This window comes from Lipotes vexillifer, unplaced genomic scaffold (assembly GCF_000442215.2).
Source record: "Lipotes vexillifer unplaced genomic scaffold, Lipotes_vexillifer_v1.1 scaffold392, whole genome shotgun sequence".
In the NCBI taxonomy this organism is placed as follows: domain Eukaryota; kingdom Metazoa; phylum Chordata; class Mammalia; order Artiodactyla; family Lipotidae; genus Lipotes; species Lipotes vexillifer.
The window spans coordinates 185,958-212,847 of NW_006776123.1; the positions used below are offsets into that span (position 1 = coordinate 185,958).

Sequence of the window (26,890 nt, forward strand, 5' to 3'; positions counted from 1 at the left end):
TCTTTCCCTCCTCCTGTCACACCTGGCTCTGCACCTCTGATGCAGTCACTCATCCGGAGGCCTAAGTGTATCACTGCACATCGCCTCCCTGGAGTAACTGCATGTCAGGTGGCATCTTATTAGTAAACATGAAAACTTGCTTCCTTTTCAAGCTATTTCAGGCCTTAAGGCTAAGGAAGAAGAGGTGGGCAGGTAGAGAGCCTTAGCTTCACACTCCTGAAATCACACTAGGAAGGTGTCTCTAAAAGCACCTGCATGATATTTAATAGTTACCAAATATTCCTTCATTTGGCCTTCCTAATAAGCTGGTCAGAAGGCGAGCAGATGGTGATATGCCCATTTTACAGGGGAGAAAACTGAGATCTGGAGGGGTTCCAAGTGATTTGCTTAAGGCCACACAGTTCACTCTCTGGGTAAACTCTAGCTTGCTGAATGGCTGGGGGGAGGTGTACTCTCAGCTTGCCATGAACCTCTTCTGAATCAGTGTTCTTCAACTCCCATTTCCACTTGAAGCAGACGAAACCAACCAGACCCCCACAGTGAATCGAGGTCAGTACACCCAGACGAATCTCCTCGAAGAGCTTTGTTTTTCCGCCTGGCGGCCTTGGGTCTGGCAGCTCCCAGCTGGCTGGCAGGGGAGTGCAGCTCACGAGGACAGAGGTGCTTTGTCCCAAAAGACTGAATGTATCAGTGTTGAGGCTGAGATGGAGTGTTTGGGGGGGGTGGGAACCAACAGGCACATTGTTAAGAGTTGGCTTGTAGAGGCTGATCTTTCTGAGAAAGATTGTTTTCCTCATTTAAATCTTTTCTGTTTATTTTTTCTCAGCCTCCCGACTTTTGAAGTTTAATTGTCAATTTCTGTTTTTCAAGCACAAAAGGGGAGGTGTCTGGCCTTCTAATGTATGAGGTGACCCCAAGTGGGCTTTCTTGGGACCACAGCCCTTTCACTGAACTTAGGAAATAAGGCATCCGGTCTCAGGAGTAATGGGGTGGCAGCAGGTGGTGGAGAAAGTGACGGAGGGGAGCTTTCCAATGCAACATGATTGAGGTTATAAATACCAACAGCCCTCCCCCAGGACACTGAAGGCAAAGAGGACACCACCCCTGCTCTTTCAATACAGGCTGGCTTTAGCTTTTCAAGGCCATTCCTGATATTCACATAAACCAGACTACATTGGTGAAAATAACACGCAATCTTCATGCTCTGTGTTATGTTTTTTTGAGAAGAACAAAGTATGATTGGCCCCAAACCCTCAACCCCCCGCCTTTGTCCTGTCCAGGATTGATGGCTTAAGCCCTTTTTCCCCAAAGTCCTCGAATCTGTGGGGTTTTCTACTCAGAACAGATATTTCTGTTACCTGGATTCACTAAACTTTAATTCTGGAGTCCCAGTGCCAAACGCTTCTCACCCTCCACACGCCCCAAGCAGTTTTGGAAGGCTGGTCTCCTCTCCACCACCAGTGTGCTCCATCTTCCCCCACCACCTGTACCTTGGGGCCAAGCACAGCTGGACCAGCTGGACTGTCTGGGTGGGATGGGGTGACTGCTCCCTTCTCTCTACCCTGCTCCTTTGAGGACAATAGTCAGAGGTAGACAGGAACCAAAAGAAAGACCCACTGAAGCAACTCCCGTCCTCCTCACGTTCATGGCATTCTCCAGTCCCCTTCGCACACGATGCCACATACCCTCTGGAACACGATGCCTTTCTGCAAACTATTTTTCCCTTATTAACTCTGCTAATCAACTTGCTTCTGTCAAGGTTACAGCTTGCAAAGAATGCGAAGACAAGACTGAACGAAACATTTTCTCTTTCTTAAACTTTTCCTTTTTTTCTACGTAAAAGAAAAGCTTTGATGGATGTGAAAGAGCGTGGAAGCAGGATGGCTCTCAAAGCAACTTTCCATGGAGGATTGTTTTGAACCCTGACCAAGCAGAGTACCCTCGTGTTTTCACCATTTTTCTCCTTCACAGAGAATTCTGGCTCAGGTGGCCTCTCCACAGCATCACCTGCTCCTACTCAATGCATAGCAACTCTCTGTCAGTGGGAAGGAAATGGCAGTGGCTGATGAGAAAGTCACGGTGGGCCTGTTCATCTGATCAGCCTGCTGCGACTCTGGAGAAAAGCAGTTGGCCAGCTTCTGGGACCACCCCTTGCTCTAAGAGGTCATTGGGCCCAGGGTCAGCATTTTGTAAAGATTAAACCTACTCTAATTTTCTTCCATGTGAGGGTTTGCTTAGACAGTGACCTTTTCTACTGTCAAAAGAAAATTCAGAGAGCTTTACTTGATATGAATATTTTATTGAGCAAGAAACAAACTGTTCACGAACCGGGATACTGCAAACCTGAAACTGGTATTGACTCTCAGAAGCAGGATGTTATGTTACAGGATGGCTTGTAAAGTAAAAATGAGGACTTTTACAGTGATTGGTTATTATAATGGAGGTCTCCAGACGACAGGGGAGGATAAACGTTATTATCACATATCATTTTAGGAAGGTGTCGTTAAGTTTCATTTATGATTATCAGAGGCATTTGCAAGAAATAGCCTAAATTAAATTTTGTTTATATTCATGAAATATGCAAGATGGCTTCTCTTATGTGGCTTAACTGGTTTTGTCTGCCTGAGGGATCTTCAACCCTGGTCTCCATTTTTTTAATTTTAATAATTCTTCCCTTTTGGTCATTCTTTCCGCAAGCTGACGGTGTGACCAAATAGTATAGCATTACTCTCGGTACCACTGTTAATATAGTTGCTGGGACAGATGGTCATATAGTCACTGTTTCCAATAGTTGCACAAGCATCACAGACATGGGCAGTCAGACGACTGAGTTCTTCAAGCTGTCTAATCCTGATGGATTTCATTTGAAGGGTGAGTGGCTGCCGAAAGGCACTTAAAACCCTCGAAGAGGACACAATGCACTTGGGAGGTTAATATCATGACTATGCGTAGAATAATAAGCCAAGTATTGAAAAACTCCCCAGACCAGATATTCTTAGGAACTAAGATTTAACCAACTAAAAAAAATCAAAGAAGTTATAATCAGATTCAAGTTGTTTTTCTTTTTTTAAATAAATTTATTTCTTTATTTTTGGCCGCGGGTTGGGTCTTCGTTGCTGCGCGCAGGCTTTGTCTAGCTGCCGCGAGCGGGAGCTACTCTTCGTTGCAGGCTTGTGTGCAGGCTTCGCATTGCGGTGGCTTCTCTTATTGCGGAGCACGGGCTCTAGGAGCACGGGCTTCAGTAGTTGCAGCGTGTGGGCTCAGTAGTTGTGGCTCACAGGCTCTAGAGCGCAGGCTCAGTAGTTACGGCACACAGGCTTAGTTGCTCCGCAGCATGTGGGATCTTCCTGGATCAGGGATTGAACCCACGTCCCCTGCACTGGCAGGCGGATTCTTAACCACTGCGTCACCAGGGAAGTCCCCAGATTCAAGTTTTACTTTTCAAAGCCAATCTGTGCTTTTTGGATAACGTGAATTAAGTTTCCATTTTTTCCCTGAGTTATTTACATAGACACAACATGACATATATTCTTTCTCATTCAGCCAGTAAATGGTCTAAGGTTATGCAACTGTCAAATGCAATTCTGTCTAAAAAAATTCATAGATTCTTGTTGAAATTGTAGATAAGCAGATAAGGTCTCTTTTAAGGAGGTTTAAATGCAGTCTTTCATCAGCGACTTCTTCAATAAATTAAAGACTCCATGTTCTAGTGTATGGGACATATTGTCTTCTTTTGAATGCAGAGCACAGAAAGCTTTTTAGACCTGGTGGAAATAAGCCTTTGAATATTGTGTTAGTGCTTTATATTACTGAACCACATCGTAATTATTTAGAGCAGGGGGGATGTTTCATTTCAGCAGGCAGTGTTGCAGGCGAGCTTCCACCTGGGTTAGAACTCTACTGGTGTAAGGAATCGGGTATTTTATAAGAGGGATTCCTATAGAAGCAAAGGAAAAAGAAAGCTTAATAGTTGGAGCAAATTATAAACTCTGTTCCCAAGTCTAGAGAGCAGCCAGTCAAGAAATTTTCTAGATTTGAGCTCAAAGCATCTTTAGATAGTAGAATGGGAATGGCAGTTCCAATCAGATGGATTTTTCTGGTTTGCAGTTTGAATGTCCTTGATGATGTCACTGGGTGTTCTGTTGAACTCTCTGAGGGGCCCACAGAGAAGTACAACCACACAGAAGGTTGTACATACATGATCTGCTCTGAGTTCTCTGAAGTTTACAGGTAGATAACAAAACCTCAAAGACAATGAACACAACTAGAATCTGATAACAAGAGCACTTAAAGTTTTCTACTCTTTTCTACTTTTTACTATTCTCTTCTTTTCTACAGTCATCTCATTTTTACCAAACACAATCACGGTAAGGCTAATTTGTCTGTAAACAAGTCTAGTCTCATTACAGTTGGCCTGATTATTTACATAGTGCAGCAAGAATAGTGAGTCTATGCAATATTCTCAAATATGATGTTCCAGCCAAAGCTTTCTTAATATCCAAGGGGCTTTCCTGGCTCCATAAAGTCAACCTTAGTTCTTTAAAACTGTCTAGTTATAAGGAATTTAAGATTATATCTTTAAAAGTCTCTTTAGGCTAAGAAGCTAAGTTAAAGACTTGCCCAATTGTATCTTGTTATAAGGAATACAAATTCTTATTGAACTTATCTAAATAACTATATTGCCATGAAAATGAGAATACTCAATAAGAGTATTCTGGAGGGATCAGGTAAGGAGAAAAAGATAAGTGTTTTACTTTGCTTATAAAAGTATACTTTACCAAACAGGTATAAATTATGGATAGGCGAGAAAAAGGGAGAGACAGAGAGATTGAGATTGGCGGGGGGAGGGGTGGGGCACAGGTTCTTTACAGCTAGAAAACAAAACATTGAAGAAACAGTAATGTTTCAAACAAAGTCATAAAAATTGTAATCACTTCCATAAGTTCATTCAGTTCCATGTAACTAATTCTTGTTTTGCTTGGTTAGCAGTTTTAAGAATCCATTGGTGTTTTCAATTAGAATTTTAGAAATCCCTACCTAGGTCAGTGTTATGATCTTAAAATGATCAGAAACCTGTATTCTAGAGTACTTTTCAGGGTCTTTCCCATTAATCTCTTGCAATTTTATATCATAGCTGCTTGCAAAAGCTTTCAGGAAAGCATGAAAATAAAAGAGTAACTGTCTATAATTAAAATGGCCACTGTTAAAGATCCAGTGAGAGTTCATGATAATGCAATTGACAAAGGAATTTGGTTATTTTTGTGATACACAATATTTTAAGAAAAAACTGGAATTATGACTGATTATATAGACAGTAAGGACATTGACAAATCTTACAGAATTTTGTATAGTTTTGGGAACATTAGTAATATATACCCATGCATACATAACCTAAAGAAGGTTAATCATCACTTTTGACAATGTTTCCAATGTAACTGAATATATCAAATAAGCCTATTAATTTAATATTTCTCTTTTTCTAAGAAGAGAGAACAAATCTTTTGAGATCTTCCAAGGACCCTCTGGAAAAACCAAAACAAAAGACTTCATTCAGAATTGATTTGGGGCAGTCTGTCAAAAGTGTCAAAAGACTTAAAACACTTGATCAAACAGGATCATAGGCCACTGGGAAACAAAACTTAATCATTCAACCACAGTGACAATTAAAAGATTTCAAAACCAAATACAGAAGATCAAGTAACTGTTAAAAAAAGAAAAAAAAAAAAACCTCAACTCTTTTAACAGTGAAAAGACTCAGTTTTTCTAAACAATCAAAGACCTGATAAAGACCATGTGCACAGGAAATTATTTTGATAAGACAAAGGATCTTTGTTTCCTAGGCAGATCACAAAACGAATCTTTTACAATCTCTTATTAAGAGCAGACCAATAATTTAAGAAATTTTCTCATTTTAAAGAGAGAGAAAATTAAACTCTAGGTTTTTTTTTTTAATCAGTACATTATGGAGCACATTTTAAAAACTCATAAATAAATCCATTGAATTTGTTAGCCTTGATCTCACAACAAATAATTTCCTTTCCAAAAACCTTCTGCAACTTTCTATACCCATTTATATTTTGTACGATTTCTTTTTTTCTTTTTCGTTGTGGAACAACCAGCCATTTTACTTTAGGACAAAATTACTCCCTTTTTTCTTTAACAAAAACACATCCTATATTCCTTGCATGCTCTTCATTTAAAAACACATCCCCTTTTCCTGCCATACTTTGTATACAAAGCTGTTTCCCTTCACTCTTAACTGTTTCTAGTAGTTTTATTTTTACATATTGATCCTAAAATTTAACTATTAGTAACCTATATTTTCTAGTGAAAACTAGGAAGCAGGCAATGAGGAACTGTCTGTCATATATCAGCATCTTGTAGTAGATTAGCAAATTTATGAATACATAATTATAAAAATTTATAATTTTTAACACATCTTTTCATAGTATAATTTTTTAATGTGGCAAAAGACATATTTATCAATAGACCCAGATATTTTTCATCTGTAAAAATTAACAAGCCAATGGTAGCTAAATTTATGTTTAGCTATTAATGTTCTAGGTATAGAAATAACCTATATTCAATGAATATCCATCATTTAATTTAACTTTAGTATAAACTTTTATCTTATTTACATTTATTTAAATCACTTGTTTTTCTAAACAAGTATGCGTGGATTAGATGTGAAACAGCTAACCATCTTTAGTTATTTTTCTTGCTGACATATTTTGTAACATAGAGATAGCATGAGCTTATTTGACTAGTAAATCTAGGTAGAAAAAGCAGTATGTTTGAATATTTTATGTTGCCAACTCTGAGAACATGCCTGTTTTAACTAAACCAACAAACTTAAACTAGCTTTTATTTATTGAATATTATCCTAGATCGTGTGAGCTTGGAAAACCTTTGGGCTAGCCTCTGTATTTCTGAGAGTTTTAGGAATACTGTATATAATACCTAATTTAGGAATACTTAACTGGCTTATTTTTTAAACCAATTAAATAGAGCTTTTAAAAAATATCACATATACATAATATACATACATACATAGATGTACATAAACATACAGACAGACGCAAACAGGAATCTTACAGCTTTCATTTAAAAATTTTAAGCATGTATCTGGTACAACAACACAAAACTCAAAAGAAAAGCTGGATCCAAATTGTGTTCCTAGGAGACAGAATAAGTTAGTTACCTGCTAAGATGGCTAAAGTTTTTACCAAATATTTTTTATTTACATGCCGCAAGGACTCAGAGAAGTTATTTTTGGAGTCATTTTTCTGCATACCAATCAAAGAATGCATTCTATTGTCTCTGAGAGGTTAGGAATCCTCTCTTTTTAAGAGTTCCCCTAAGGTAGACTATCTTATCTAAGTGAAAGATTCCTCCAAATAGCCACTACAATTCCAAATTATCCAAAAGTTCATCCATTTTCTACCAAATCCAAGACCCTGGTCAAGAGCTTAAACATAGATCAGGAGAAATTACCCAAACTGAAAAACAGAGAAAAGAAAGAAGAGAAATGAACAGAGTCTCAGGAACCTGTGGGTCAGTATCATAAGGTCTATAATTTGTATTATCTGAGTTCCAGGAGGAGAGGAAAAAGAAGCTGAAGCAGAAAACAGAATGGAAAAACTAGCTGAAAACTTCTCAATTTTGGTGAAATACATAAACCTATAGATTCAAGAAATTTAGCAAATCCCAAACAGGAAAGACTCAAAGAAATCCATGTCCAGATTAATATAATTTAACTGATGAAAACTAAAGAAAAAGAAAATTTACTGGGGACTTCCCTGGTGGTCCAGTAGTAAAGAAGCTGCCTTCCAATGCAGGGGATGCGGGTTCGATCCCTGGTTGGGGAACTAGCATCCCACATGCTGCGGGGCAACGAAGCCCTCTCACCACAACTACTGAGCTTGCGCACCTCAGCAAGAGAGCCCGAGTGCCACAAACTACAGAGCCCACGTGTCACAGCTAGAGAGAGAAAATCCACACACTATAACTAGAGAGAAGCCCATGAGCCACAACCAGAGAGAAGAGAAGCCTGCATGCCACAACCAGAGAGAAGCCTGCGGGCCACAATGAAGAGCCCGTGCTGCAACAAAAGATCCCACATGCCTCAACGAAAATCCCACAGCTACGATCCGATGCAGCCAAAAAAATAAAGGAAATAAATAAATTAAATAAATTAATTTTAAAAAATAAAAGCGATAAAAAAAGTAATGCTTTAAAAAAAATTTACTGAAAGCAGAAAAACAACACGTTTCATATAAGGGAACAACAATTCAAATGATTACGGATTTCTCATCAGAAAATATGGAAGCCAGAAAGAAGTACAACAGTTATTAGTATTAGTATTATTGTTATTATTATTCTGCTGTATTGAGATATTCACATACCATAAAATTTACTCTTTCAAAGTGAACAATTCAGTTATTTTTAGTATATTCACTAGGCTTTACAACCATCCCCACTATATAATTCCAGAATATTTTCATCACAAAAAGAAACTCCATATGCATTAGTAATCACCCTATCTCCTTCTCCCTCCATCCCTTGGAAAACACCAAAATACTTTTTGCCTCTATATATTTGCTTACTACAGGCAGTTCATGTAAACTAATCATGCAATATGTGGCCTATTATGTCTGCTCTTTTACTTAGCATAATGTTTTCAAAGTTCAACTATGTTATATCATCTATCAGTACTTCATTCCTTTTTATAGCCAAGTAGCATTCCATTGTGTGGATATACCACATTTTATTTATCCATTCATCCACTGATGGACATTTGGGTTGTTCCCACTTTTGACTATTATGAATAATGTTGCTATGAGCATTCATGTACTTGTTTTTTTGTAGATATATGTTTTCCATTCTCTTGGGTATATACTGATACGTAGGAATGGAATTGATGGATTATACGAGAGCTCTACAAACTTTCTGAAGAACCATCAAAGCAATTCTTTCTAAGTACCTACATCATTATACATTTGCACTAGCAATGTAAGAATATTCTAATGCCTCCTCATCCTCATCAACACTTGTTATTTTCCATCTTTTTTATTACAGTGATCTAGTGGATGTGAAGTGGCATCTCAGTTTGGCTTCAATTTGCATTTCCCTAATGACTAAAGATGTAGAATACCTTTTCACACACTTATTGGCCATTTGTATATCTTTATTGAAGAAATATCTATTCAAATCCCCTGCCTATTTTTAAATTGGATTATTTGTCTTATTGTTGAATTATATATATATATATATATATATATATATATATATATATATATACACACACAAGACCCTTATCATATATATGATCTACAAATATTTTTTCCCTATCTGTGGGATAACTCTTCACTTTCTTGACAGTGTCCTTTAAAGCACAAACATTTTTATTTTTGATGAATTACAACTTTATTTTTCTTTTGTCACTTCTGCTTTTGGTATCATATTTAATAAGGAAAGAACTAACCTAAGGACACAGGGATTTACTTCTGAGACTTTTGAAGTTTTCACTCTTACATTTAGATCTTTGATCCACTTTGAGTTACTTTTGTATATGGTGTGCGGTAGTGGTTCAATTCCCTTCTTTTGCATATGCCTATTCAGTTGTGTCAATGCCATTCGCTGAAAAGACTGTTCTTCCTCCCACTAAAATGCCTTGTCAAAAATCAATTGCCCAAAAATCCATGGGCTTACTTCTGGCCTCTCAGTTCTATTTCATTAATCTATATTTTTATCCTTTTGCCAGTACCACATGAACTTGCTTACTGTAATGTTGTAGTTACTTTTTAAATCAGACAGTGTAAGTCCTCCAACTTTGTTCTTTTTCATGATTATTTTGGCTATTCTGAGTCCCTTGCATTATCATATGGATTCTAGAATCAGCTTGTTATTTTCTGTTTAAAAACAAAAAAAGACACCTGAGATTTAGATAGGTATTGCTTTAAATCTGTAGATTAATTTGGAGAGTATTTTCATATCAATGGTAATTCAGTCTTCCATTCCATAAAACAGGATGTCTTTCCATTTATTTAGGTCTTCTTTAATTTTTTTCAACAATATTTTGTAGTTTTCAGAGTAGAAATTTAACACTTTTTATTAAGTTTATTTCTGAGTATTTAATTGTTTTTCATGCTATTGTAAATGGAATTGTTTTCTTCCTTCTGTTTTTGAATTGTTTATTGCAACTGTATAAAAATACAATTGATTTTTCTGCAACCTTGATGAACTTATCAGCTCTAATATTTTTTGTGGATTCCTTAGAACTTTCTGTATCACAACTAAACTATGATACAGAATTTTCTGTATTATAATTATCTCTTTTCACAGATCATGTCATCTGTGAAAAGGGATAGTTTTACTTCTTTTTCAATCTGGAGGTCTTTTATTTATTTTTCTTACTCAATTGCTCTGGCTAGAACCTCGAGTATTATTAAACTGAAATTGTGAGTGGACATCTTTGTCTTGTTCCTGATCTTGGTGTTAAGTTTTCAGTCTTACACCACTAAGTGTGTTGTTAGCTGTGAGGTATTCATAGATGCCTTTTATCAGCTCGAGGAAGTGTGCATTTGTTCCTAGTTTGGTCAGTGCTGGATTTTGTCAAATGCTTTTTCTGCACCTCTTGGGGTGATAATATCATTTTTGTCCTCTTTCCTATTATCATAATGTAACATATTGATTTTTGCATGTTAAACCAACCATGTATTCCTGGCATAAATTCCACTTGATCATGGTGTACAATCTTTTTTATATGTTATTGGACTTGGTTTGCTTATATTTTGTTGAGGATTTTTGCATCTGTATTCATAAGGGTTATTGGTATGTAATTTTATTTTCTTGTGATGTCTTTGATTTTGGTATTACAGTAATACTTGTCTCATGGAATAAGTTAGAAACTACTCATTCATCTTCTATATTTTAGAAAATTTTGTGAAGGATTTGAATTTCTGAATTTTGTGAAAAAGGGGTTAATTCTTCTTCAAACAATTGACAGAATTCACCAGTGAAGACATCTTGTCCTGGGCTTTTCTATGTGAAAAGTTTCTTTGCTTACTAATTCAGAGTATTGATTTATTATATCCATTCAGATTTTCTGTTTATTCTTTAGTAGGTTTTGGTAGTTTGTGTCTTCCTAGGAACTTGTCCATTTAACCTAGGTTATCTAATTTGTTGGTATCCCGTAAGCTTTAGCATGTTGTGTTTTTCTTTTCATTCATGGAACAACATTTTAAAGTTCTAAAAGAAAAACCCAGAATTCCATGTCCTATGAAAATAGCCTTAAAGAACAGATGATATAAAACAAAACATTATCAAAAGAAAGAAATCCAAGAGAATTTGTTGCTAGCAAATCTGCCCTAAAAGAAATTCTGAAGAAAGTTCTTCAGTTTGAAGGAAAATCATTCCAAAAGTAAACTTAGAGCATTAAGAGCTAATAGTATATATTAAATAATATATATAATATAGAGAGACACATATAAATAATAAAATATCTGAAATATGTAGATAAATATAACAAACTAAAAAGAAAAAATTATAACTATCTGATAGGGTTTTCAATATATGTAGATGAAATGCATACGAGAAGTACAACATGAAAGAAAGTTAAAAGGACTATATGATGGTAAGGTTTCTACATTCATCTTGAAATCATAAAATACAAATTCTAAGTGGATTCTGAAATTTTAAGTGTGAATATTTTAATCCCTAGAGCAACCACTTAATAATTTATATAAAGAAATATGGTCAAATAAAATTGGAAAAAAATTGAAATAATCCAAAAGAAGGAAGGAAGGGGGTAACAGAGTAAAAAAATAGAAGAAACAAACAAATTAGAAAATGATAGACCTAAGTCTAAACATATTAATAATTTACCTTATGTGTAAATAACTTAAGCACCCCAATTAAAATAAAGACATTAAATTATACACTAAACGAAATCTACTTTAAATATAATGTTATAGGAAGGTTGAAAATAAAGGATGAATAAAGATATATCATGTAGACACTGATCAAAACAAAGTAGGAGTGGCTACATTAATATCAAACATCAGAGCAAAGAAACAGTAGACTTCAGAGCAAAGAAAACTACTAAGAATAAAAAGACACATTACATAATGACAAAACGGTCAAGAAGGCTTAATAATTTTAAATGTGTATGCACCTGACAACATTGCTTCAAAATATATGAAGCAAAAATTGATACAACTGAAATGAGAAATGGACAAATCTACAGCTATATTTGGAGGCTTTAACATTCCTTTCTCAGTAATGAAAAGAACAAGTAGGTATAACATCAGTAAGGATCTAGAAGAATGAACAACATCATCAGTCAAGTGGATCTAATTGACATTTCCAAGCTCACTTTATGAGGCCAGCATTACTCTGATATCAAAACTAGACAGAGATAGTACAACAGAAGAAAACTAAGGACTAATACCCCCCATGAACACAGATGATAAACCTTCAACAACATAAAAGCAAATCAAAACCAGCAACATATAATAAGAATTACACACAATGACCAAGTAGGGTTTATCCCAAGAATGCAAGACTTTTAATATTTGAAAATCAAACAATGCAACCTACAGACTGAAAAGACTAAAGAACAAAAACAACAAGATTATATAAATAAATGTAGAAAAAGCATTTGAAAATAATTCAATATCCGCTCACAGTAAAACACTCAGCAAACCTGGAATAGAAGGTAACTTCCTACTTGATAAAAAGCATCAAGAAAAATAGCTACCACTAATATCATACTTAATCATGAGAGGTGAAAGGCAAGAATGTAGATCAGGAATAAAGCAAGAATGTCCACTCTCACCACTTGCCTTTAACATAGTACTGGAAACCTTCCCAGTACAATATGGCAAGAAAGATAAATAAAAGGCATTCAGATTGGAAAATAAGAAATAAAATTGTTTCTATTAATAGATGATATGATTGTCTATATAGAAAGTCCATGCAATCTCAAAAAAATGGTCCCAGAAGTAATAAGTGAGTTTAGGAAAGCTGCAGGATGCAACAAGTAAAAATCATTTTACATTTAAATGAACAATGAACAACAATTAGAAAACAAAAATAAAATCCAGTACCATTGACAATCAATAAAAAAAATGAAATTCTTAGTTATAAACCCTGTAAAATAAAGGGTCTGTATCCTGATAGCTACAAAATGCTGATGAAAGAAACCAAAGAAGACCTAAATAAGAGAGCTATACTCTGTTGTGTTCATAATTGGAAAAAGTAATATAGTTAAGATGTCAATTCTCCCCAAACTGATCTGTAGGTTAATACAATTTCATTCAAAATCCCAGCAGGTTTTCTATAAATACAGATTAGTCGGTTTTAAAATTTATATGGAAAGGCAAAGGAATTAAAATAGCCAAAACAATTCTAAAAAAGAATAAAGAGAATTCACATTATGAAATTTCAAGACTTACTATAAAACTACAGTAATCAAGAAAATATGGCATTGGCAAAGGGATAGACGCAGATCAATGTAACAGAATAGAGAGTCCAATAATAAACCCACACAATTATGGTGGATTGATTTAAGTGCAAAAGTGATTCAATGGCAAAAGGACAGTCTTTTTAAACAAACAGTGTTGGAACATATGCAAAAAACGAAGCTTGACCTAAACCTCACCCCTTATACAAAAATTAACCCCAAACCCAAAATGGATCATAAATCTAAATGTAAAATGTAAAATTATAAGAACACATTGGAGAAAATCTCTATGACCTGGAGTTAGGCAAAGAGTTTTTAGATATAACATTAAAAGCACTACCCATAAAAGAAACAACGGATAAATTGGACTTTACCAAAATTAAAAACTTTTGCTCTGTGTAACATACTATCGGGAGAATGAAAGACAAACTACAGAGTGGGAGAAAATATTTGTAAGTCACATATCTAAGAAGGAACATGTATCCAGATTATGTTCTAAAAAAAGGAAAACTCTTAGAACTCAGCAGAAAGGAAACAACAAAAAAAAGTCAGGGTAAAGATATGAACAGACACTTCCCCAAAGAAGATATAAAGAGTCAAAGAGATGCACATAAAGAGATGCTCAACCTCAATGGCCATTAAGGAAGTAACTAAAATCTCAATGTGATAAAACTGCACAGCTAAAATAAAAACAAAACAAAACTGATACTATCACATGCTGACAAGAATGCAGCACACCTGGAACTGTCACATATAACTAGTGAGACTGCAAAATGGTAAAGCTGTTCTGCAAAATAACTTGGCAGTTTCTTATACAGTTAAATGTACATTTACCATATAACCCAGTAATTTCACTCCTAGGTATTTATCCTAGAAAAGTGGAAATGTATATTCATACAAAACCCTGCCCATCAGTGTTTATAGTAGCTCTAGTCCTAATCGCTCAAAAATGGAAACAACCCAAATGTCCTTCAACAAGTGAATAAATAAACAAATTGTAGTATATACATACAATGAAATACTATTCAGCAACAAAAAGAAACAAACTATTGATACACAAGACAAACTTAACTGAAGAGTACTGATGGAAAAAAGCCAGTCTCAAAAGGTAATATACTGGGCCGTACCATTTATTATAATATTTGAGAAAGGCAAAAATGTAGCAACAGAACACACATCAGTGGTTAACAGGGCTTAAGACTTGTGGGGTAGGGGAGGGGAGGGGTGGGAATCAGTGTGACTTTAAAGGGGCAGCACAGTGAGTTTTGTGGAGATGGGATGGAACTGTTCTGTATCCTGATTGTGGTGGTGAGGGTTATATGAATCTACTCATGTGTTAAAACTCTTAGAATTGTACAGATACACTCAAACTGTATGTTAGTTTGAAAAAAATGAATTTACTTTGTTACGCTGCAGTTAGAACTAAAAAGTAAGAGCAGGGGCTTCCCTGGTGGCGCAGTGGTTGAGGGTCTGCCTGCCGAGGCAGGGGACACGGGTTTGTGCCCTGGTCCGGGAGGATCCCACGTGCTGCGGGGCGGCTGGACCCGTGAGCCATGGCCGCTGAGCCTGCGCGTCCGGAGCCTGTGCTCCGCAACGGGAGAGGCCACAGCAGTGAGAGGCCCGCGTACCGCAAGAAAAAAAGAAAAAAAAAGTAAGAGCATGTGGTAAACAGCCTTGAACAATGGCTGTACATAGCAAGTCTTCACCAAATGTTAGTTCACTTCCCCCATTTTTTATTCCTCTCAGCCAAGGCTAAGCCCCTTGCCACTGGTCAGTGTCCCCACGAGCTAGGATCCATGTGCTTTGCACAGCTTAGAATTAGAGAAGTCTGGTGGAGAGTGCATCCCACCAGCAATGACACAGCTCTTCACCACATTTCAGTCTTCAATTAGTACAAAAGTCTCGTTTAACAGGAACATTTATTTCTTAGATCAATGGGTGTTTTCAAAATAGGAAATGTCAAAAGCCAAGATAGAGATTTCATTCCCAGAGTAAAATGAAATACATCCCATGCTCAAAAAATTGGAGACATGACCCTCTTTGTTAAATGCAAGGTACCAATACTATTACATCATTGTTGCATTTGTCACACACAGTTAATCTAGAAATTATCATTTACAGATTGTAATATTTTTAATGAAGTATAGAGTCCTTGTGTTTCTACTGGCCATTGCTCTTTATTTCTACCAGTTAAGTAGTGTAGACAAATAATGCTTTGCCTCTATTACAATGCAGGAACTATTTATTCAGGATCTGCTCTGTGCTAGCAGTTAGTATCTAGAGAAGCAGCATGTGTGCTTAACAGTTAATGTTCTTCTGATGCAAAGCACAGGTATTTATCTTGATTTCCAGTAAAATCTCTGGTCCATATTCAAAATAAACAATGTTAAATAATGCTTTCTTCTTATCCTCACAGAGGAAATTAAATTTTTCAGGGAATCTTTTTCTGTCAAAATACATGTTGGTCTTAAGGATTAGGTATAGATATCATCAGATTATTACCTTAAAGATTAAATAAAGCATTCTTCAAAATCCTGTAATAAATAACATTTTTATTATCTGAGGAGTGATTTTGGATCCAGGGTTGCATTCTGAGCAATGTCTTGTTCGCTTTTCTCTGAATCTATTTTAAATAGTTTCATTCATTTGTTCTTGTCTCTAACAGAGTTCATTTGAACATTCGACATTTGCATTTTACAGAGTCAGTAAAAGATAATTATTCAACGCATATGCTTTCTGATTAAATGTGTGAAACTCCCAAATAGAAAACGGAAATTAGTTTTAAGTGCATTATGAAAGACTTAAATTTATCTTTGGTTCATGGAGCAGTGATGACTTTTTTTGGTGCTGTTCTTGTGGTTTCATTCTCAGTGATTGTCACAGTCAGGCAGAGCCCATAGATTCCAGAAGGAAGTTTATCCCTAGTTAATCCTCCTATATCTGAGCAGAGGTTGCCCCAAACTGACCTTTATGTGCCAGTCGCCTTTCATTATTCCCCCTTGAGCTAAATGTTGTCAATAAAAATCACAGTTAAACCAGGTTGACATTAACCAAGGGGACCGAAAGAACTGCTTTAGAGGCATAATAATTTGCCATTTTATCAGATGCTGTCTGAGACTCTGGCGAGTCATTAAAGTGGAATTCTGTTTATTCACGCCAACAGAGTAAGGGCAGCCCTGAATTCTATCCAGACCAAGACCCAGAATCTAGAGTAACAAAAACCCAGTTCTGAATTAATGTAGTAAGACTGGCCTTCAGAGGAATTTCTAATAAGATTTCTCCTTTCACCTTCTTGAGCCATCTTTGTTTTCCCAAATTCCCAGCACAACCAGAAATGACTGCGGTCCCCCCTTTGAATTAACTTACCTGGTACTGCTTTTTAAAAAAACATCTAAGCTCCAGATCTGCTTTGATCTCATTCATCCCACTTGCCCCCATTAAAATCTTACCAGCCCCGGCCCCAATCTCTTACCCCTCTCATGTATATATGAATTCACATATACATATGTGAGCATGGGCTTTGGGGGCCAGACTTGACTTTGAAAATCAGATCTGCCACTGTGTCCTTGATCAACTTACTACACCACTCTTAACTCAATGCTCTCATCTATAAATAGATACAAGTATAGTTACTTACTTCATAAGGTGGTTTTGAGGATTATATTAGATAATGCAAATGAAATATTCCATGCTGTGGACTAATCCACTTTTTATTTATTTATTTATTTATTTATCATTTTCGGCTGTGTTGGGTCTTCCTTGCTGCGCGCAGGCTTTCTCTAGTTGTGGCGAGCAGGGGCTACTCTTCATTGCGGTGCGCGGGCTTCTCATTGCAGTGGCTTCTGCTGTTGCAGAGCACAGGCTCTAGGCACACGGGCTTCAGTAGTTGTGTCACATGGGCTCAGCAGTTGTGGTTCACAGACCCTAGAGCTCAGGCTCAGTAGTTGTGGCACACGGGCTTAGTTGCTCCACGGCACGTGGGATCTTCCCAGACCAGGGTTTGAACCCGTGTTCCCTGCATTGGCAGGTGGATTCTTAACCACTGCACCACAAGGGAAGTCATGCAAATGAAATATTTAGCATAGTGCCTGACACAGCAAGCACTAAAAATGCCCATTGTCATCATCACCATATACTCTGTACTATAATTATTAGATTTTATATATATATGTATATGTATATCACAATAGAATTAAAATTGGTAGGGCAAGAAATGTATCTTGCTCACCATTGCTTTTCCCAGAACTTTAGATAATGTGTGTCATTAGTAGTTGATCAATAAATAATCTGTAAATGAATAACTGTATATGGTAGCTCATTTGCTCTCTCTCCCACCCCCTCCTTCCCTGCCTCCCTCCTCTCTCTCTCTCTCTCTCCATTCATCCATAGGATATAATTTTTAAAGAACTGTTTCTTCTTTATAGCTGTTAATTTATACATCACTGACCTTCCTTTCATTCCAAGTAATTGCTCCATGACCGTACCTGCTTTTTTTCTCAAATTATTTCTCTTTCCTCACTTCTCTGGCTAGAATATAAACTCATTAGAGAAGACACTTTGTCTTTGTTACCACTATGTCACCAGGGCCTAGAACAGTGTCAGACATATAAGTAGGAACGCGATAAATATTTGTCAAAGGAACAAATGGACTTTCTCTGACTCTGACTTTCAAAATCTGCCTCCGGTCCTGTCCCTTGGACTCCCCTCTCTGGCTTGCTGTCTCACTTCCATTCAATGCCCTCCTCCTTTACTGTGAAATACATGACTCTTATTCATAGCACTATACATCCTCTGAGCTCAAGTCCTCTCCACCTGATCCAGCCCCAGCCAAAAACTTAAGCTCCACTGACTGAAGGAGGAGGTGTCCAAGGGAACATGCACATGTCCTACGTATGTGCTGTTATTCCAGCGAATCATGGTGATGTCTAATTTAGGGTTTCCTACTGCTCCTAGACTATAAGGAACTGCTTAGATTACCCCTCAACCATGTACTGAGGGGAATTAGATTTGGGATAGGAGCAGCTTTGTAATCACCTTCCCCGTCATGCCAACTCCCTAACTACTGATCAAGGCAGCTTGCTGCTGGCTCTTTGTGAGGTCCCTCCAAAGCAGGTGTTCCTAATGTTCACAGTGCATGAGAATCACCTAGGGAGCTTTTAAAATAAGGATTCCTGACTGCACCACCCACCCACAGGTGGGGCTCAGGCATTTATAAGTATGTAGAAAACAACAGCAACAAAAACAGCCCCAAGTGATTCTCATATGCACCCAAGGTTGAGAACCACTGGGTTCTAAAAGGTTCAAACCCATTCAGACTAGCTTTTCAAGTACCAGAAATCCCAAACACAAAGTTGTAGGGCACAAGACAGAAAAACAAGCCAGCAAGGAATCTGACCAACCGGTAGCTTATGCTGTGTCAGCCATCACTCAACTGTAGCCAATTGCAGTTATGTGGGAATGTAGCCCAGTGTTGCTAGATATTCTAAGTCTTCAAGAGAGGCCACAAATCTGCAATTTTAGATGAACTTTCACAATTTGAAGTGCTGGCAACCAATTCAAATTTCTTTAAGATACTGTGTGGGCTGAACAAAACATGTCTGGAGCTGGATTCAATTCATGGGCCAAGAGTTTGCAGTTTTTACTTTCTACCAACTGCTCTCCTGTATCCTAAGAAACCCTTTCTATATTCTTCACCAAGTCTGTATTAAATTCCTAGAAAGCTAGATTCCTTTTTCATCATTCATGTATGTTCTAGGTATTGTTTCGAACAAAACTGACTGGTACGGTTGGAACAACTTTAAAGGGCCAAAAATTCTGTGACTTAGAGTATGAGATGCTCATATGCCTAAAACTTAAGAGCTATTGCCATTATATACATTATCCCCCATCTACTAATATGCATTAATATTTGAAATACACAAAGCACTGATGAGATGAGGCCCTTTGGAATACAGACAAGTGGCATGGTTCCTGCTCTATGAGACCATTCCATATACTTAGGGAGACTGGACATACACCCATGGAATTTCAGTACATATACAACACAAGCCATGTATTAATGGTGAGGCCCTAGGCTAGAGTTTCTATGTAGGAAATAGTAGAACATTTCCCTGAAAAGTAGTGGAGGCAGACTGTGGAGTGCCTCAAATGGACGACAAATGACTTAAGATTCCTAGAGGTACCGGCAAGCAATTGAACGGGCTTTATGTGTCTTTAATCCTTATTGGCTTTTTTTCTTTTCTTTTGTCTTGCTTTTGAGTAGGAGAGTGTTGAGGCAAGCAGTGTTAGAAGGAACACTCTGGTCTTAGATGAGACAGACTGGACAGGAGACACCAGAGGAGGAAATCCTGTTAGTAGGTCACAGCCAAGGCTGCAGACATGAGGGGATGAGGGTCTTGCCTGAGTGGTGGCAGAGGGATGGGAAGGAAAGGGCAGGCTCAAGTGATTTTAACCTTGACTAGAGAAAAAGGAGGGCTAGCTATCATTCAGTAATCCCCTATGATGGGCTTCATTCTGTGCTGAGCACTTAATGTAAAATTATTTCTTTTGCTTTAAACAGAATGTGACTGAAATGGCAGAGCATTTGAGTATGATTCCACTACATAACCACAGAGTAAAATCTATCTTCTAGGGCTTTAGAGATCATCCGGCCCATCCCCCTCACTTTACAGATTGGACCTGACTTTTCTCAGTTATTTGCATACTTTGTAGCAGAGCCAGAATGGAACCCAGATTTCTAATTTTTTACCCTCGTGGTCTTTTCTCTTCACCATGTTGCTTCTTCATCCCGAGCTTTCATATAAATGAGTTACAAATCAGGCATCAGATTCAGGTAAGACGACGAAAGTGCACAGCTGATAAAACGAAAGCGAACAGGTGATAAAACATGGTGTAGAGAATAATTCCAGGGCCACTCAGTGCAAACAAGGGAGGAGGGAGACAAACAAAAAAGTCTCCACCACCTTGATGTACAGGTTATACAAAGGAGGAGATAAAGTCAGCCGTGATATACAGTTAGCAGGAGAGCCAACGTCCCCTTTATCAGCCCAGCACAGATGCTGAGATAAGGGGACATAAGTGGAATAAAAAGGAAGGCAGATTCAAAAGAGCTATTAGAAATCCCTGTTCACTGGAAGATGATAAAATTGAAGAATCACCACTCCAGGAAGGTTGGTGAGGGGAAATCCTGGAGACTCAGGGGACAGCGAGGTGTCCTGGGAGCTGGGTTTGGAGTGGCGCCCACCTCATGAGTTTCTATCCTACAACCATAAATTTTCTCTCCTAAAGAAAACATCATGGTATCGCGAGTTGACACAATGGCATGTGGCAGTGTCTACATGAGACAGATTATCTGGAGCTTTAACTGAATAGAAGGTCAATGGAAACTGAACATCTGGGCAATCATTTCCCTTCCTTTAGCCAGCCATTCTGCTATTATGTAGATAATCCCCGTGGCTGGGGCTCTGACTTGCAAATGTTTCTTCTACGTCAAACTGCACCAAAAGGAGAAGCCAAATTACCCACTCTGTCCTAAACTGCTCATTGACAGCCCAGGGAATAAGAGCTAAATAACAGGGGAGGAAATAAGAATAAGAATGCTTTCCATTCCTTCTCCCATTTAAGTTCATAATACTTTGTCTCTCACAGATAAAGTTCTACAGAGGAGGATGTGGGGAAGGTTTTCCCCAACTCAGAAACCATAACATACTGATCGCGATGGATTCAACAGGGTACAACCAGAAGTAACTCTCTTCTTTACTACCACTGCCAGGCAAACCCTACTCTGTCGACTCATCTTCCCCCATCCCAGATGAAATTCGGGGCAGGTGCCATAGCTGTTCCAGTCTCATAAATGTCATGAAAGTCTAGTGTTGACTATTATTCAAGGTCCATTTTTTCATCCTATTTAAAACCTCCCTATTCCACTGTTTGGGCCCACTTCAGACTCAGAAACCTGTAACTGGTGAGGAAGGGGGGGTTTCTTCTCTCTTCCTTATTAATTCCTCCCCAGCTTGCTGTTGTTTCTGGCCTTGCCTGGCTTGGGCCTAGGAGGTAGAGAGACTGGAGGGAAAGGAACTGGATCCAGCACTGATGGCACAGTGGCCACCTGGCTTTGGACCCCTCTGGGTGTGGCAGATGTTCAAAGGCTAATTCTTATGACCTCCATCTGGGGTTCTGGGAGAGCAGTTCCTTCCTCTCACTGGCTTCCAGGAGTAGAAGCTCCAGACAGGTTTTCTTTTGGGGTCTGGTCACTATGCAGGCAAGTCCATTTTTTTGAGGATGAGAACCCAGCTCCCGTCAGCTGGGTATAGGTCCGGCTTCTGGGAAACCCACATCTTTGTCTGTGGAACTGCAGCCCTCTCCCAAAGCAGCTGGCCACTTCTCACCTTTAGAGGTCAGACTTTAGTCATAAGCCAGGCTCTATGTCTTCCAGATTTGCAGGAAATGAGTGACAACCCCTTTAATTAGCTCTCCTCATACCTCTGGTTTAATACATTTCGTTTAAGGTTAAGGACAAGAGTCTCCCCCACACCATGGAAGAGGCATACAAAGAACGCTGACACCTCTATCCCAAGGAACTCCATGGGAGGCTTTGCAACCCCCAGTGAATCCTTGGCATTTTCATACACAGCCGGAGGGTGGATGAAGGGCTAATGCTAGTTGAACCAATTTCTCTGTGTTTTACAGAGCACGTCACGTTACACATTACAAAGCACCCCACATCTAGGCAGCTAAGACTTACGCCAAAATGTGAAGTATTTTTTTCTTTAAAAAAACCTTAAAGTCCAGTTATATAAGGAAGCCACCTCTTCCTACGCTCCCACCTCTTCCTTCCTACTATTGGCTGCCCCACTGGCTTCAAGATTCATGTGTAACAACATGAGAAATACAACCAATTAGGTGCCTAAATGATTCTGACAGTGGGGTAGTTATCTCCTGGGTCATGGTAAAGAGCCCAAAGCAAGTTACTTAAACTCTCTTTTTTTCTGGATGATTTCCTCATTCAGTTCAATCCACCCCCTTAGATAGTTTTCCTGGACACATTCCCAGAAAGTTAATTAGGGTAGCAGTTTGACCTAAAGAGTGTGAAGCACAAAAACATTTGGCATTTTGAGGTCAGGATGATGATCAATTTCTTTTTGTATATCCTGGGCCAAGCTGTTCTCACTTTTTTAAACTTGTGCGAAATTCAAAGAACACAGAGCCCAGTGTCATTTAAGCTTGGGCCATCATAAAAAGGCAGCTTCCTCAAAAAGAATATTGGCTGTTTTCCAGGCTGCCAGAAAGCTTTTTATGGGATCTTTTAAACTATTCTCCTTTAATCCACAAAGAGGAATTAAGTTTGGCCAAGGGTGAATGGACTGCCCAAGATATGGATTGCTTCTAACGGAGACAGAGTTCAAGGGAATCCTAAAGCTTCTGCATTTCAGGAAAGAAAAAAATAAATCCCACCCACCCCATTTATCATGGAAGAGACATTAAGTAACTTGCAATATAGTGAAGAAAATTTTCTTTTCAGAGCCATCTTGATGAATTGTGCATCTTCACAGAAATCGTTCAGGCACTTCATGCCCCCTTAACAGAGTGAAGGCAAGTTGCCATCTGACATGAAGGGTATGATGATACTTTTAAATAGCTCTGCCTGCTTAAAAACAAACACATAAATAAATGATGCTTTTGGGATATGGCCTGGTGAGAATTTCAATCTTGAAAAACTCATTATGAAATATTTCAAGTATGAAGCGTAGAGAATGGTATCATAAACACTCATAAAGCACCGCTCAGCTTTGCCAACTCTTAACGTTTGGTCAAAATGGTTTAGATCTTTTTAAAAAATACAAAACATTTTAGATATAGTTGTGTTTCATTCCTTTTCTTCTTGTCACAGAGGTAAACACTATGCTGATTTTGGTGTTGTGATTCTCAGAATTTTCCTTTTGATAGATATGTATGCATCTCTAAACATGTTTTGCAATATGGGTCTTATTACTATTTGAGTATGGTGAGGCCAAAAGATTAGGAAAAAACTACCATTGAAAAGATAGTTTGTTATTCTCACAGCTCCCAGGAGAAGGGGGCACATGGGGAAGCACCAGGGTTGGTCAGGAGGCAGAGGGAGCTGGGGGAAAACATTTTATTGTGGCTTCCAAGGGGGAAAAAAACGGGTGAAACAGGGTAAACAGGTTTAGGATTGGCTAGTCTAAATAATTTCAGGGGACTCTGTGGTGTAGGAGCTTCCCTGGGGTGATTAGGACAGAGGAATGGTGGCCCAGAGTGTAAGGGCCCCTTAAAGGAGGTGCTTGGGGGTATGGATTAGTTGGTTTGCATAAGAAAGGCACACTCTCAGGCCAGTTGTTTGCTATCTCTAGGAGTTAGCCCTAGGAGGAGTTAGTCCCTCCAGAGTCAGCAAACCCCAAGATGTCAAAACATCAAAAATATGGAATGAAAAAACATGATTCATACAAAACAATACACTGTTTTATTTTGTATGTTGTTAACCTCTATGAAAATCATATCATACTGCACATACTGTGCATATAATTGACTTTTTTTTTTTCTCTCAACATTATGCTTGGGGAATTTATCCAGATTGTTGTATGTAGCTCCAGCCAACTTGTTCCTTTTCACTGCTTTATAATTTGGCATTGTGTCAATATATCATAGTTTATTAATATTTATTCATCCCCTTGTTTATGAGCATTTGTCTCCAGTTTTCTACGATTACAAATGATGTTGCAGTGGTTAACCTTTTATCCGTCTCCAGGTGCACATGTGGCCAGGAGACATAGAATAACTGGATTCAAAGGCATTTGTTTCTTTGACTTTAATACATTTTGCCAAACGGCTACTGAAAGTACTTGTAGAAAATTACCCTTCCGTCAAGAGTGTAGAAAATGTCCTATTATTCCACTGCCTCACCAGCACTGTTATTGTGAGGTTTTCCTTTTAATGTTCACCAATATGATGGTGTTTAAAGGTACCTAATTATTGCTTAAATTTGCATTTTCTTGATTACTAGTGAAGTTGAGCATCTTTGCATATGTTTATTGGCCATTTGCATTTTCTCTTATATGAACTGCCTGTTCATATCTTTTGCCTATCTTTCTACTGGGTTGTTTGTATTTTTCTCATAATTTTGTAAAGTTCTTCGTATTCTGGATGCTAACCTATGTTAGCTGTATGTGTTGCAAATATCTTTCTCCAACCTACAATATATCTTTGTTTTAGAGAAATTTTAAGTTTATTATTGTCAAATCTATCAGCTTTTCAATTTTGGTGGGCAGTTTTTGTGTCCTTTTTAAAGAAAGTCTCCTCAATAGAATGTTATATTTTATTTAAAAATTTTAAAGTGCTGATTTTCCTCATTTAGATTTTTAATAAACCTGGAGCTGAGATTTTAATATGGTAATAAGCAAAGGTGTTATTTTTCTCCACAAGGATAACAATAGTTTCAGCATCCCTTATTGATTAATCCACATCTTCCTCCATACATTTTTTTTTTTTTTTTTTGCCATACGCGGGCCTCTCACTGTTTTGGCCTCTCCCGTTGCGGAGCACAGGCTCCGGACGCACAGGCTCAGCGGCCATGGCTCATGGGGCCAGCCGCTCCGTGGCATGTGGGATCTTCCCGGACCGGGGCACGAACCCGTGTCCCCTGCATCGGCAGGCGTGACTCTCAACCACTGCGCCACCAGGGAAGCCCTGTATCTTTCTTTTTATCTTGGTGTATAGGCTAGGGCATCTAGCACAATACTGAATGGAAGGTATAATAGTAGTCATCCTTGCCTCATTCCTAACTTTAACTGGAATGTGTCTAATTCACCACTGAGCATGATATTTATTGTAGTGGTTGATACATTTTACCCCTTATCAGATTAAGAATATCTCCCCCTTTTCTCATTTGTCAAAATGTTTTGGGTTTTTATCAAATATATGTTCTATGCCTATTAATAAAATCATGTGATTTTTCACTTTTAATTTCTTAATGTGGAAATTTCCTTTAACAGAGTTATCTAATATTTAGCAACCCTTGAAATCTGGGACAAACCCAAATGATAATGATATATTATTCATTTAGCCTCCGTTTGGATATACACTGTCACTACACTATTTCAGATTTTTTCCAATTACATTAATAAGTGAGATTGGTCTAAATCTTTCCATTCTTTTCTTGTCCTTGTGTATTTTATTACTGGTGTTAACACCAGCCACATTAAATGGGTTGAAGAACATTCCATCTTTTGCTAGTCTCTGGAATAGTTTGTAAAAGATTGAGCTTTTCCATCACTTTAAAGGGGTAGAATTTACTTCTAAAATCATATGATGCTGACCTTGTTTTTGGTGAATAGGTTTTAAACTACCAATCCAATTTGTTGATCATTATAGATCTGTTCAGTTTTCTACATCTTCATGAGTCAGTTTTAGTAAGTATATATTTCTAGGAAAATTATCCATACTGAATTTTTAAAATCTAATTTTATAAAATTGTTCTTAGGGCTCTCTGATTTAAAACATGTTTTATTTGTAGTTAAGTGCCATTTTTCATGTCTCTCATTGTTTCATTGGGGTTTTTTTACCCCTTGGTTGATATGAACAGATTTCTTTTTAGTCTATTAATCTTTCCAAAGAGTTAGCTTTTGATTTTGTTGATCCTTTCTAATGTATTTCTACTCTTATCTTTATTATTTTTTTCTCTCTACTCTCTCTAGGTTTCTTCTCTCAAGGCAAACAAATTTTGCAATGTGTTTAAAGTTAATCTGTTAGACTCTCATTTGCTTTATTTCTAAAATATTAAAACTTAAACTCTATATATCAAGTTGTAATGTCTAGATGAGTGTTTATCTTCTCAAAACATCTCTATCAACAGCCCCTCATTTTACCTTTTTTTTTTTTTATTAAACTGCTTTTGAGTTTGCATTTTAAGTTCTAGCCAGAAATGGAATAAATACTGGCTTTATAGTTTTCTGTTAACACAAGTCTGCTGTTCTTTCACTACTTTCCTGTGTTAGCTCATTAATTTTCCATCTTTTTTGTCTCTTTTTCTGGTATAATAATTTAAAGCTACAAATTTCTCTATTAGAAGCATTTCAGCTGCATCTCATAAGTTTGATAGGTTGCATTTTCATCATGGTTCAATTCCAAATAATTTCCAATTATTAATGTAATTTCTCCTTTGACCCATGTATGATTTAAAAGAGTGTTTTGTTTGTTTGATTTGGTTTTGTTTTGGCTCTCCAAATGCGTGTGTACATGTGGCGGGGCAGTGGGGATAATTATCTCTTATTACTGACTTCTAAGTGATTCAAATGCATCATTGTCAAAGAAAATGATTTGTTTGATAACAATTTGCTTTCCTTTGTGACCCACTTCTTGGTCAACATTTTTTTAGTGTTCCTTATTAACAGGTGAATTTTCCAACCATTA

The 26,890-nt window shown here is 37.5% G+C and overlaps 1 protein-coding gene across 3 annotated transcripts in view; it reads left to right on the top strand.

The window, feature by feature from the left end:
• The window catches only part of FSHR (follicle stimulating hormone receptor), a 178,790-nt gene that overhangs the window by 44,817 nt on the left and 107,083 nt on the right, over nucleotides 1–26,890 (top strand). The gene's annotated exons all lie outside the window — the stretch shown is intronic.